At 35.9% G+C, this 10,017-nt stretch overlaps 1 long non-coding RNA gene across 1 annotated transcript; it reads left to right on the top strand.

Moving 5' to 3' along the window:
* The first annotated feature begins 3,850 nt into the window (after positions 1-3,850).
* Positions 3,851-5,069, top strand: LOC148689577 (uncharacterized). Its single transcript, XR_015958387.1, has 3 exons — positions 3,851-4,561; positions 4,725-4,836; positions 4,928-5,069. It is a non-coding gene; the product is annotated as an uncharacterized LOC148689577 (long non-coding RNA).
* The last annotated feature ends 4,948 nt before the right edge of the window (positions 5,070-10,017 follow it).

Genomic DNA, 10,017 nt, shown 5'->3' with positions numbered 1-10,017 from the left:
GAGTTGTTGATTACTAAAACATTGTCTATATACAGCCACAGCTGATTATATTTTTCATTGATACTGCATAATTCTTTCTTGGACTTTTTTATAACCAATTAGTAAATTTTGTGTATAATGTGCGTATTATACACGTACTTATGTATATTTTTTTTTAAATTTTTTTGTTTTTCTGACATGTCTTAGTGGTTTGTTAAGGCCCACATCTTTTTAAAATACTACTTACATACTTTAATATAAATTATTTGGACACAATTTTAATAATAACATAAAATTTATTCTAAATGCATCTTGACATATTACTGAAAAATTAAAAATATCAATATTAAAATTTTGAAAATAAAATATATTTTTGCAAATATTCTGAATTATACATGTATGTATTTTTCACATACTATATCATTCTTGCATTTTACTAACTATAGATAGAAGTGAAAACAAATTAAAATAATTTTTAATTTTTAGTTTTAATTTTGTGGATTTCTTTTAAATCTCTTTCCACTATCCTCCTCCACCATTCAACATCTCTCATTTCTCTAATGGGTTTCCCCTTCATACCTAACACAAAAATAAACAATAAATTAAAAACAGTTGGGAAACTAATTATAAAAGTGGGTGAGAGAGGACGGATGACAGATAAAGAAGAGCTCAAGTGTATTAGAATTGTATTTTCACCCCCTTGCCTTGTACCTTTATTTATTGATGGGGGATCTATCCTCCATGAGGCTACTTGTGACAACCCGTCCTTAATTCTATGATTTTATAAATTTTAAAAGTGTGAATTTACAAAAATGCCCCTAGAGGTAAGGATTTTGACTTCTATTGACCATTGTTTAAAGAGACGTATGAATCATTCTTTTAGTGTATTTGCATAGTACTCATTGCTACGAACTCGTTGGCTCGAGCGAAATCGAATTCGGGACTATGAAGGAGATTTTAAAAGTCTTATCCTTCCTTATCTCTGTCAAGTTCAAACTATGAGCACCGAACCCAAACATGAAGCTTGCACTGCACAATGGCCATTGCCATTATTCATCATCTTCTCCAACAAGTTCTCGTTGATTCCAACCAAGGTAAGCCTCGGGAACACTCTATTTCCCTTCCTTTTCGATGTTTGTGGAAGATCTTAAGGTTTTAAACTTGTTTCGGTAGGGTTCGGTGACTGAAATGACAAAATGAAGTTTTTCCAGATTTCTGGAAAATCTGACAGTGGCCATCAGGCCACTTATAGGCCGTTCCCCTGGTCAACTCCGACCACGATTGGACCTCAAATTGGTATAAACCTCTTCCCCACATTCCTAGCTTGTAGTTGGCTTTTGAATCATTGCATTTGGTTGAGATTTGAGCACATTTTGAGATCTGAAAGTTAGCCTAAAAACCTACAAAAAATCTGGGATTCACGATGAAGGCACGTGTGGCGCGCGTGGTGGTGGCATGTGAGGCACGTGTAGCGCGTGGCTGCCAGTGTAGCCACCTTGTGGTGGCGCGTGGAGAAACCCGAGGTCCCTTCTTAGGTTCCTCGACATGCCAAACCCAAATCCGCCCTTCGTTTTCCGAAATTAAGACAGGTGTTCGGATGTGAGTTGTTGATTACTAAAGCATTGTCTATATACAGCCACAACTGATATAATTTTCCTTGATACTGCATAATTCTTTTTTGAACTTTTTATAAGTATAGTTAGTAAATTTTGTGTATAATGTGCATATTATACACGTACTTATGTATTTTTTAAAACTTTTTTTGTTTTTCTGACATGTCTTAGTGGCTTGTTAAGGTCCACGTCTTTTTAAAATATGATACACGTACTTACATACTTTAATATAAATTATTTGGACACAATTTTAATAATAACATAAAATTTATTCTAAATGCATCTTGACATATTACTAAAAAAAATAAAATAAATCAATATTAAAATTTTGAAAATAAAATATATTTTTGCAAATATTCTGAATTATACATGTATGTATTTTTCACATACTATATCATTTCTGCATTTTACTAACTATAGATAGAGGTGAAAACAAATTAAAATAATTTTTATAGTTTTCATTTTGTGGATTTCTTTTAAATCTCTTTCCACTGTCCACCTCCACCATTCAACATCTCTCATTTCTCTCATGGGTTTCCCCTTCATACCTAACACAAAAATAAACAATAAATAAAAAATGGTTGGGAAACTAATTATAAAAGTGGGTGAGAAATGACGGATGACAGATAGAGAAGAGCTCAAGTGTATTAGAATTGTACTTTCATCCCCTAGCTTTGCACCTTTATTTATTCTAATAATGATGGATTTTCTTGCCTTACAGCATCCCAATGGGGGATCTATCCTCCATGAGGCTACTTGTGATAACCCGTCCTTAATTCTACGTTTTTATAAATTTTTAAAGTGTAAATTTACAAAAATGCCCATAGAGGCAAGGATTTTGACTTCTGTTGACCATTGTTTTAGTGTAGTTGCGTACTACTCATCGCTACGAACTCGTTGGCGCAAGTGGAATCGAATTCGGGGCTATGAAGGAGATTTTAAAAATTTACAAAGTTGAAGGGCATTTTGGTAAAATCACAATTCTAGATATTTGACCCTTAGTTATTTATTATTTTCAAATAAAAATGTTTGTTTTGTGGGTCCCACACCCACTCCTCTCCCTCATCCCGTGTCTCTTATTCTTTACCTCATTTTTGGGCAAAGTCTATATCTCTTTCTTCTAATACTCTCATCCCTCACCTTTCAATCATTTCGAACTCTCTACCCTCTCTATACAGCCTATGCCGAGGACCAAACAACCACCATATCATCACTCCATCATCTCCGGCGAGATGGCCACTATCACAACCATGCTCGAGGACACTCTCTTCTCCTCTCTTTCGTCTCTGTTTCCTACTTTATCTCTCTAAAATTGTCTCACCTCAAACTCTCTCTACACTCCCCGTGCACAGTGTTAACCATTGCTACTTGACCATTCCGGCGAGTTAGACCATTAGACCACCACCGCGTCTTATCCTTCCTTATCTCAATCAAGTTCAAACTGTGAACACCGAACCCAAACATGGAGCTTGCACTGCACAGTGGCCATTGCCACTATTCATCATCTTTTCCGATGATTTCTCGTTGATTCTGACCAAGGTAAGCCTGGGGAACACTTTTTTTCCCTTCCTTTTCAATATCTGTGGAAGATCTTAGAGTTTTAGACTTGTTTCGGTAGGGTTTGATGACTGAAATGACGAAATGAAGTTTTTCCAGATTTCTAGAAGATCTGACCGTGGCCATCAAGCCACTTTTAGACTGTTCCCCTGGTCAACTTCGACCACGATTGGACCTTAAACTGGTATAAACCTCTTTCCCACATTCCTAGCTAGCTTCTAGTTGACTTTTGAATCACTGCATTTGGTTGAGATTTAAGCACGTTTTGAGCTCTGAAAGTTAGCCTAAAAACCTACAAAAAATATGGGATTCACGATGAAAGCACGTGTGGCGGCGCGTGCGGAAACCCGAGGTCCCTCCTTAGGTTTCTCGACGTGCCAAGCCTGAATCCACCCTTCATTTTCCGAAATTTGATGGTTTTAAAATAGTTCCTTTATTAGCCGTACTTTGTACGAAAGCACGTTTGTATGTTAGTACGTTACATATTTATATACATGGTTTCGTTTTTAGGTGAACCACATCGCAAGGACTCTCAATACTACGAGGCGGGTTCGACTTGACGACATGAATTGTGAATGGGTTTTTCTTTGATATATATATATATATATATATATATGTTTAGTTTCTATATATACAGTTAATAATGAATTTTCTATATGAATGCCGTAGTTAAATTAATATTTATTGGAAATGACGTAACGAAAAGAATTAGGAAGTCATTATGAATATTACGGGATGCCATAATTATATATACGGCTATGAATGATATTATGTTGACTAGAATTATCAAATCATAGTGGCATGACTATATTTATGTTATATGCTCATCGTTTGCTGCACCGGTGTTAGAACTTGCCTGAGCCAGAGCCAGTCTTTCACATGTATGTGCACATCGCACTGTAAGCTCACTTTGTATCCATTGTACGTGCCAATCCTATCCTAGATTGCTATAGGCAATTAGGACTTATATATGCTGCGCATAGCGCTAGTCTTCATGTGATTGTAGTACTATAATGTATATCATTGTTACGCCCAGTCTTATTCATGTCAGAATATCTCTTTGCATGAACTCGTGTGTCATCATGTGTTGATGAACACTTGATATGATATGTTTGCTTAAGCGAGATTATGTGATTACGGACGTCGTGTGCTTACTTAGGAAATATTGTGCCGTATTGAATTCTTGAGATTTTGCAGGCTATGGTAAGTATTTTCTTACTATACGTAGTATGTATATTTTGGAAATTATACTAGTTTTATGGTGAGGGGTTATTATGTTTTTGTAAAGGTTTTTACAAAGCTTTGTTTTTAGGCCCACTCACCCTTATTTTTCGCCTTTCCGGGTTTAGCAGCTGAACGTTTGTATCGACGAGGATTCTTGGCAAATCTGGTATTGGAGACTACCTTCGATGGTATAATTCTCAATCCACTATATTGTACTTTACTTATGCTCTGACATCACGTGTGATGGGTTCATTCCTGCTCACCAACACACTCTTATACTTAGGTACTTTTAGGTTTAAATTTATTCACATTTTCCACATCACTACACTTTATGACTTCGTCACCTTCCAGGTGTCAGCTAGCACAGCTCGATTCGGAGTCCTAGTGGACATTCTGGGTCGGGATGTGTCATTTTGGTATCAGAGCATGAGTTTGGGCAGTATTGCGTTCATCACACCGTGATGTAAGTATTCTCGGTTCTTGAACCTAAATGTTGAATCTTGCCACTTCATCGAATATGAAAATTGTGTTAACTTTTCCTAAATTTTGGACAGTTTAAGCGACTCGCCGACGTTTTAGTAGATCATTTTGGAGAACATCTGTACACTTTAAACGAAGAATTTCTCTACCAAGGAAATATGTAAATTTGAGACAAGTTGATAACCCTGAAGCAAGGCTATTATATTGATAGTTGTGCATCACAAGAGATTTACCTACCAATTCCACTATCATCGAGTCATTTCTACCAACTCTTTCGAGATAGGAAACTAGAAATGGTTTTGATTCCTTGGCAGTACCTATTAGTATACCATCTATTAGAATTCCAACGAAGTTTACTTCGTCAAGATTCCAGAATTGTCTTAAGCGACAACCTGGTGCTAAAGTGGTAACACTTGACGGAAGAACATATGTATGAGAGCCACTTTTGGTCCCCAATAACACTAATCTTTTCAAACACACTAGTGATCATTCCGAATCTTCAAGAGGAAGATCGACTCCTGTTTAACTCTGTTCTAAAGTAGATTATTGGCAAATTCCTTTTTCCGGCCTTAGGACAGTCCAACCAACACTAGTTTTCAAATTTTCTTTCGATGTTGTACTTGTCATTTCAATGAGTATAGGCATGAGAGTACAAATTATTATACCTTCGGGAGCATGAGAGTATAGGCATGAGTATAGCCAACACTAGTTTTCAAATAGTCAATTTTTTTTTTTTTTTTCTAGAATCAACAAAACCAACTCATAGGACCAATTCCTTACTAGTCATCCGAAACTATCCACCTAAGTAGGCTCTAATATGTAATCAGCCTATTGTGGCGCTATTAATTGACGACAATGTCCGATATCCAAAAGCTGTCAACCAGTATTCAAACGGTATGATTTCTGATACCGGACACATGTATTAGTATCTAGGAGTGATACCTTTATGCCAGAACGCCGGTTTACAGTTTCAGGGTAACGAACAATATAAAATATCATATGTGCATTAATTAGCGGCGCGACTAATAGATCGAATAAAATGACTACCTGAGTCGAAGAAACTAAATCATGGAAACTTAAGAGCAAGCTTTGTATTAGGATGGTAAACTCATGGTTGTTTTTACCTTATCACCCATCTAGGTAAACAAAGCCTCTTCGACTAGCCACCTTTTCGATCACTTCCACAAGTAGACATTAGAATTGAAGCACGAGCCATTTTTCCCGCTGTAAGAACAATTTGAGTATTGAGAAAGTTACGAAGACCTTTTAGTATGGGTCGTAGAGAAAGGAAGTTGTATGGTACTTTTCGAGGACGAATATCTTTGGGGTCATTCCCAAAATTTTACCTAGATTACCATTGAGGGGGGAAATAGAATACACCATATATCCACTTTCTCTTACTACACAAATTCTCATTGCATTATATCGAACATCTCCTTCGACTTTGAGAAACCTAGTTGTAAAAGCTTTTTGACCAGGGGTCATCCAACCCAACACCTTATCTAGGGAACCTCAAACTTATCCGCGAAGCAGAAAGGCCGAACCTTAGGATTGTACCTAGATTTTAGCAACACAATCAGACAATGATTAAAACCGTTAATCCCTACTTCAAGTTGATGGTCTCTATGGCCAACTTTTGAAACTTGAGTTTTCTTCCAATGCCTGACGAATTCGTTGTAGTCTTACAAACAATTTTCTCACCTACCCTAGCAACAAGAGCAAATTCTAGACACCGATTGTCAGCTTTATACCAAATTCCTCAAATATTAACTTTGTTTAGATAGGTACTTTTCTTAGGAGATGTGATCTCAACAGACGATATTCTTGTCGATTTCCAAAAAGGGTGTGAATGTAGAAAATTTCATTTTCCATAACTCGTTGTGAAATATGCAACATCTTTGGTCTTGTCGATTTTATCGACAATTTGTTAGTGATTTTTTGGCTACAGTGTTTTTCCTCACTTATCGACCGAGGAAAGTTAGTTTAGTTTAGGATGTTAGATATGAATAAAGTTTTTGACAACTGAACTGTTGTCTCACCTCACCCTTGTTTTACACCTTTTTGATGACATTGATCATTTTGAAATCCACGGTGACGTTTTCTTTGGATGTTTTGGCTAGGTAGATGCCGCATGACGAAGTATCGCTTATGTTTCCCAATGGTTGGAACCGTAGGAAATGAACCACCCTACTCATGACTTAGAGTCAACGGCTACCATCTTTACTTGAAAATCGGATGACACTTCACTATGGAGAAACTTGTCTAAAATCTTTGTCAACCCCAAACTTATCAAATACATCTTCAAGTGAAAAGAACTAGATTTTGAAATTAGTGATGGAAACACCAAATCAACGTCTATGATTGCACTATCGTGTATCACCCCGGTTATGCAAACATAATTACTGTTTACCACAACAAAAGGATATATTGTAAACTACGAATATATTGTAAGCATTATCAGCCAATACTTAACCTATAAATTTGAAAGAATTGTAAACTACGAATCCTGAAGCATAAAATCAAATGTAAATTATAGAGATTCATTTAACAAACGAGGAGTAAATATATAGATGGAAGATTTGTTGATACAACCTAGCATACCTAAAAACAAAATATTAGCGTTCAATTGTTAAGGTTCGAAAATAATTGACTAACACTCCAAATTGCAGAGTAGATGGAAAATGAAAATAATAAATTTTGTCAAAAACCAACCTTGCCAGTGAAATCATAGGTGGATTCACTTTTGGATTGGCCAACCATTGTACAATTCTACCACAAAGTCGATGAAACAAGAAATCTAGCTTTATCAAAACCCCTAATAAACAGAATGGAGAGTCAGAAATACAGTGAACCCAAAACAACCAAACAATTGCAGAATTTAGTACCAAATTAATGGAGGAATCTAAACGATAAATAAAAGCCAAACCAAACAAACTAAATCTGCAATAAAAAAAAAAGTACGTGAGAGGATTGAATAAACCAAATAAACAACATAGCTTTTCCTTTGCGGAGGAAACCGTCGTGGGAGAAGTGGATAGTGGGTTTCAGAATTAATTGCACTTCATAGACATACGTTCAAAAAACTACTTCGATTTCTTTTACTGGTCTAGTTTTGCACGATGGATGGGGTGTGGTGTTTATCTGGTTCTACACGGTTATTGTTTCAGTTTTTATTTTCTTAAATAATACAGATAATTACATAGTTTGAAATTTTGCAAACTTTTGGTGTCCCGCCTTCTCCAAAATTTTCAATTAAGCGTGTATGGTTCTACCACACGTTATACCCGTGGTAGATAAACAAAAAGCACTGTGGATACAAACAATATTGACCACGAGCATTATCCATGATGGCTTAGTAAATTTACAACGTGCAACTTTCCGCATGGTCATTCACTACTATTTTACAATAGGCTAAAATTTGTCTATGGTAGAAAATTGTTATTTATCACGTGCTTCTTATGCCCATGATAAATTTGTAATTTTTATAACGGACATATAAAGCCCGTGATATAATTATCGTGGTCGATGAGGTGTTATTTTGTAGTGTTAGCCCACTTTCCATTGGTCCAGAGAGAAGACATTTTGACCACTTGGTAAGGATGCTCATTCTTGAATTTATCAGATTTTATGGCGTTTTGATCAACATCTACTCTAATTGTGATTCCGTATTCACCTCTTGGTCCTCAAAGGCATTCCAATCAACCTTGAATACATGTCAACCCTACTGAAATTCGTATTGTTCTGAAGCAAACAAACCGTTAAGGAAAATCGCTCGGATGTCTAATATTTAGTTTCAACCATTAATGCTTCAATCACCCAACAAATACTATTTTGAACGAATTTTATTGTTGGGGATTAAATCTTCTGAAAGCTACCGTTGTAGTGAGATGTCATGCATTCACTCTAGTTACCTTGTATCCTAGATTTGATGGACTTGTTTTGACCCTCAAATTCTTGAGCATTCTTTTAACCTTCTCGACATAGTTTTCACTAAATCCAAGAAAAAAATCACCATGAATCTACTTGTTGAGGCATGTATAAATCATAATGTTCGGTTATTTGGTCAGCTTATCACCCTTGTATCTCATCATTATGCACGTTTTACTTCCAAGTTTTGGAAAGTCTTCTTGAAGGCTATGAGTACATAGTTGGTGTCCGACACCACACTTCACCCTCGGACTAACGACCAGTCGGAATGAATTATCCAGACTTTCATGGACATGTTGTGTTTATCTGTTCTATGGTTTTTAACATGATTATAATAGACATTTATTTTTATTAGAGTTGCGTGTAACTATGGTTACTATTTCATTTACGTGTACGGCACCATTTGAAATATGGCATAGAGATTTCATGCACAGTACATGATTGACAAAGGAGTATTACGAACAAGTATTCAAATAATCGAGATTACAATTTAGGAAATTGTGTGCTATTTGCGTTGTCACATGAGAGGGTAGTACAGGAGCGTGATCGGGGCTTTGATCAGACATTGTATGTGTATTTCCCAATGGGGGACATGATGGTAATATTGCACCCTTGAGAATTTGTTGCTTGCTTGTCAAGACAACAGTGAGTTGTTGATATCGCAAGTTATAGACCGTAATATCGATAAATTATTCGTTGTGTTTGTTAAGCAAGTGGACGAGTAGGTCCCTTCGGAGTACGTGACGCAACAAGTGTGTAGGTGAAAAATATTCTATGTTTAGTTTTAATTTCAGTATAGTTACTTTAACTTTACATTATTATATATATGTATTTTGACATGATGTTATTGTACATATATAACGACTTTCAACTTTATGTTTTTATAACAAATGTTACGTTATAGTATTATCATGAATGAGAAGCAAAGTATCAGTTTGGGGGCATGAAAGAGGAATGATTGCACTCCAATCACGACGGAATGGTATTTTCGTTCATGCAACCGCTTTAACTTGATATCTTCTTTACATATTTATTTTTCTACTGTCTTTCATTACTTATGTATAACAAATGATTTCAAATTTCAGGGACAAAATTTTTTAAGTGGGTAGATTGTGACAATCCGTCCCTAATTCTATGATTTTATAAATTTTGAAAGTGTGAATTTACAAAAATGCCCCTAGAGGCAAGGATTTTGACTTCCGTTGACCATTGTTTAGAGAGAAGTATGAATCATTAT

This window comes from Pyrus communis, chromosome 17 (assembly GCF_041283825.1).
Source record: "Pyrus communis isolate YQ-2024b chromosome 17, ASM4128382v1, whole genome shotgun sequence".
NCBI classification, from domain to species: domain Eukaryota; kingdom Viridiplantae; phylum Streptophyta; class Magnoliopsida; order Rosales; family Rosaceae; genus Pyrus; species Pyrus communis.
Note: the sequence above shows the minus strand (reverse complement) of the source record. Positions and strands in the feature narration are given on the sequence as shown.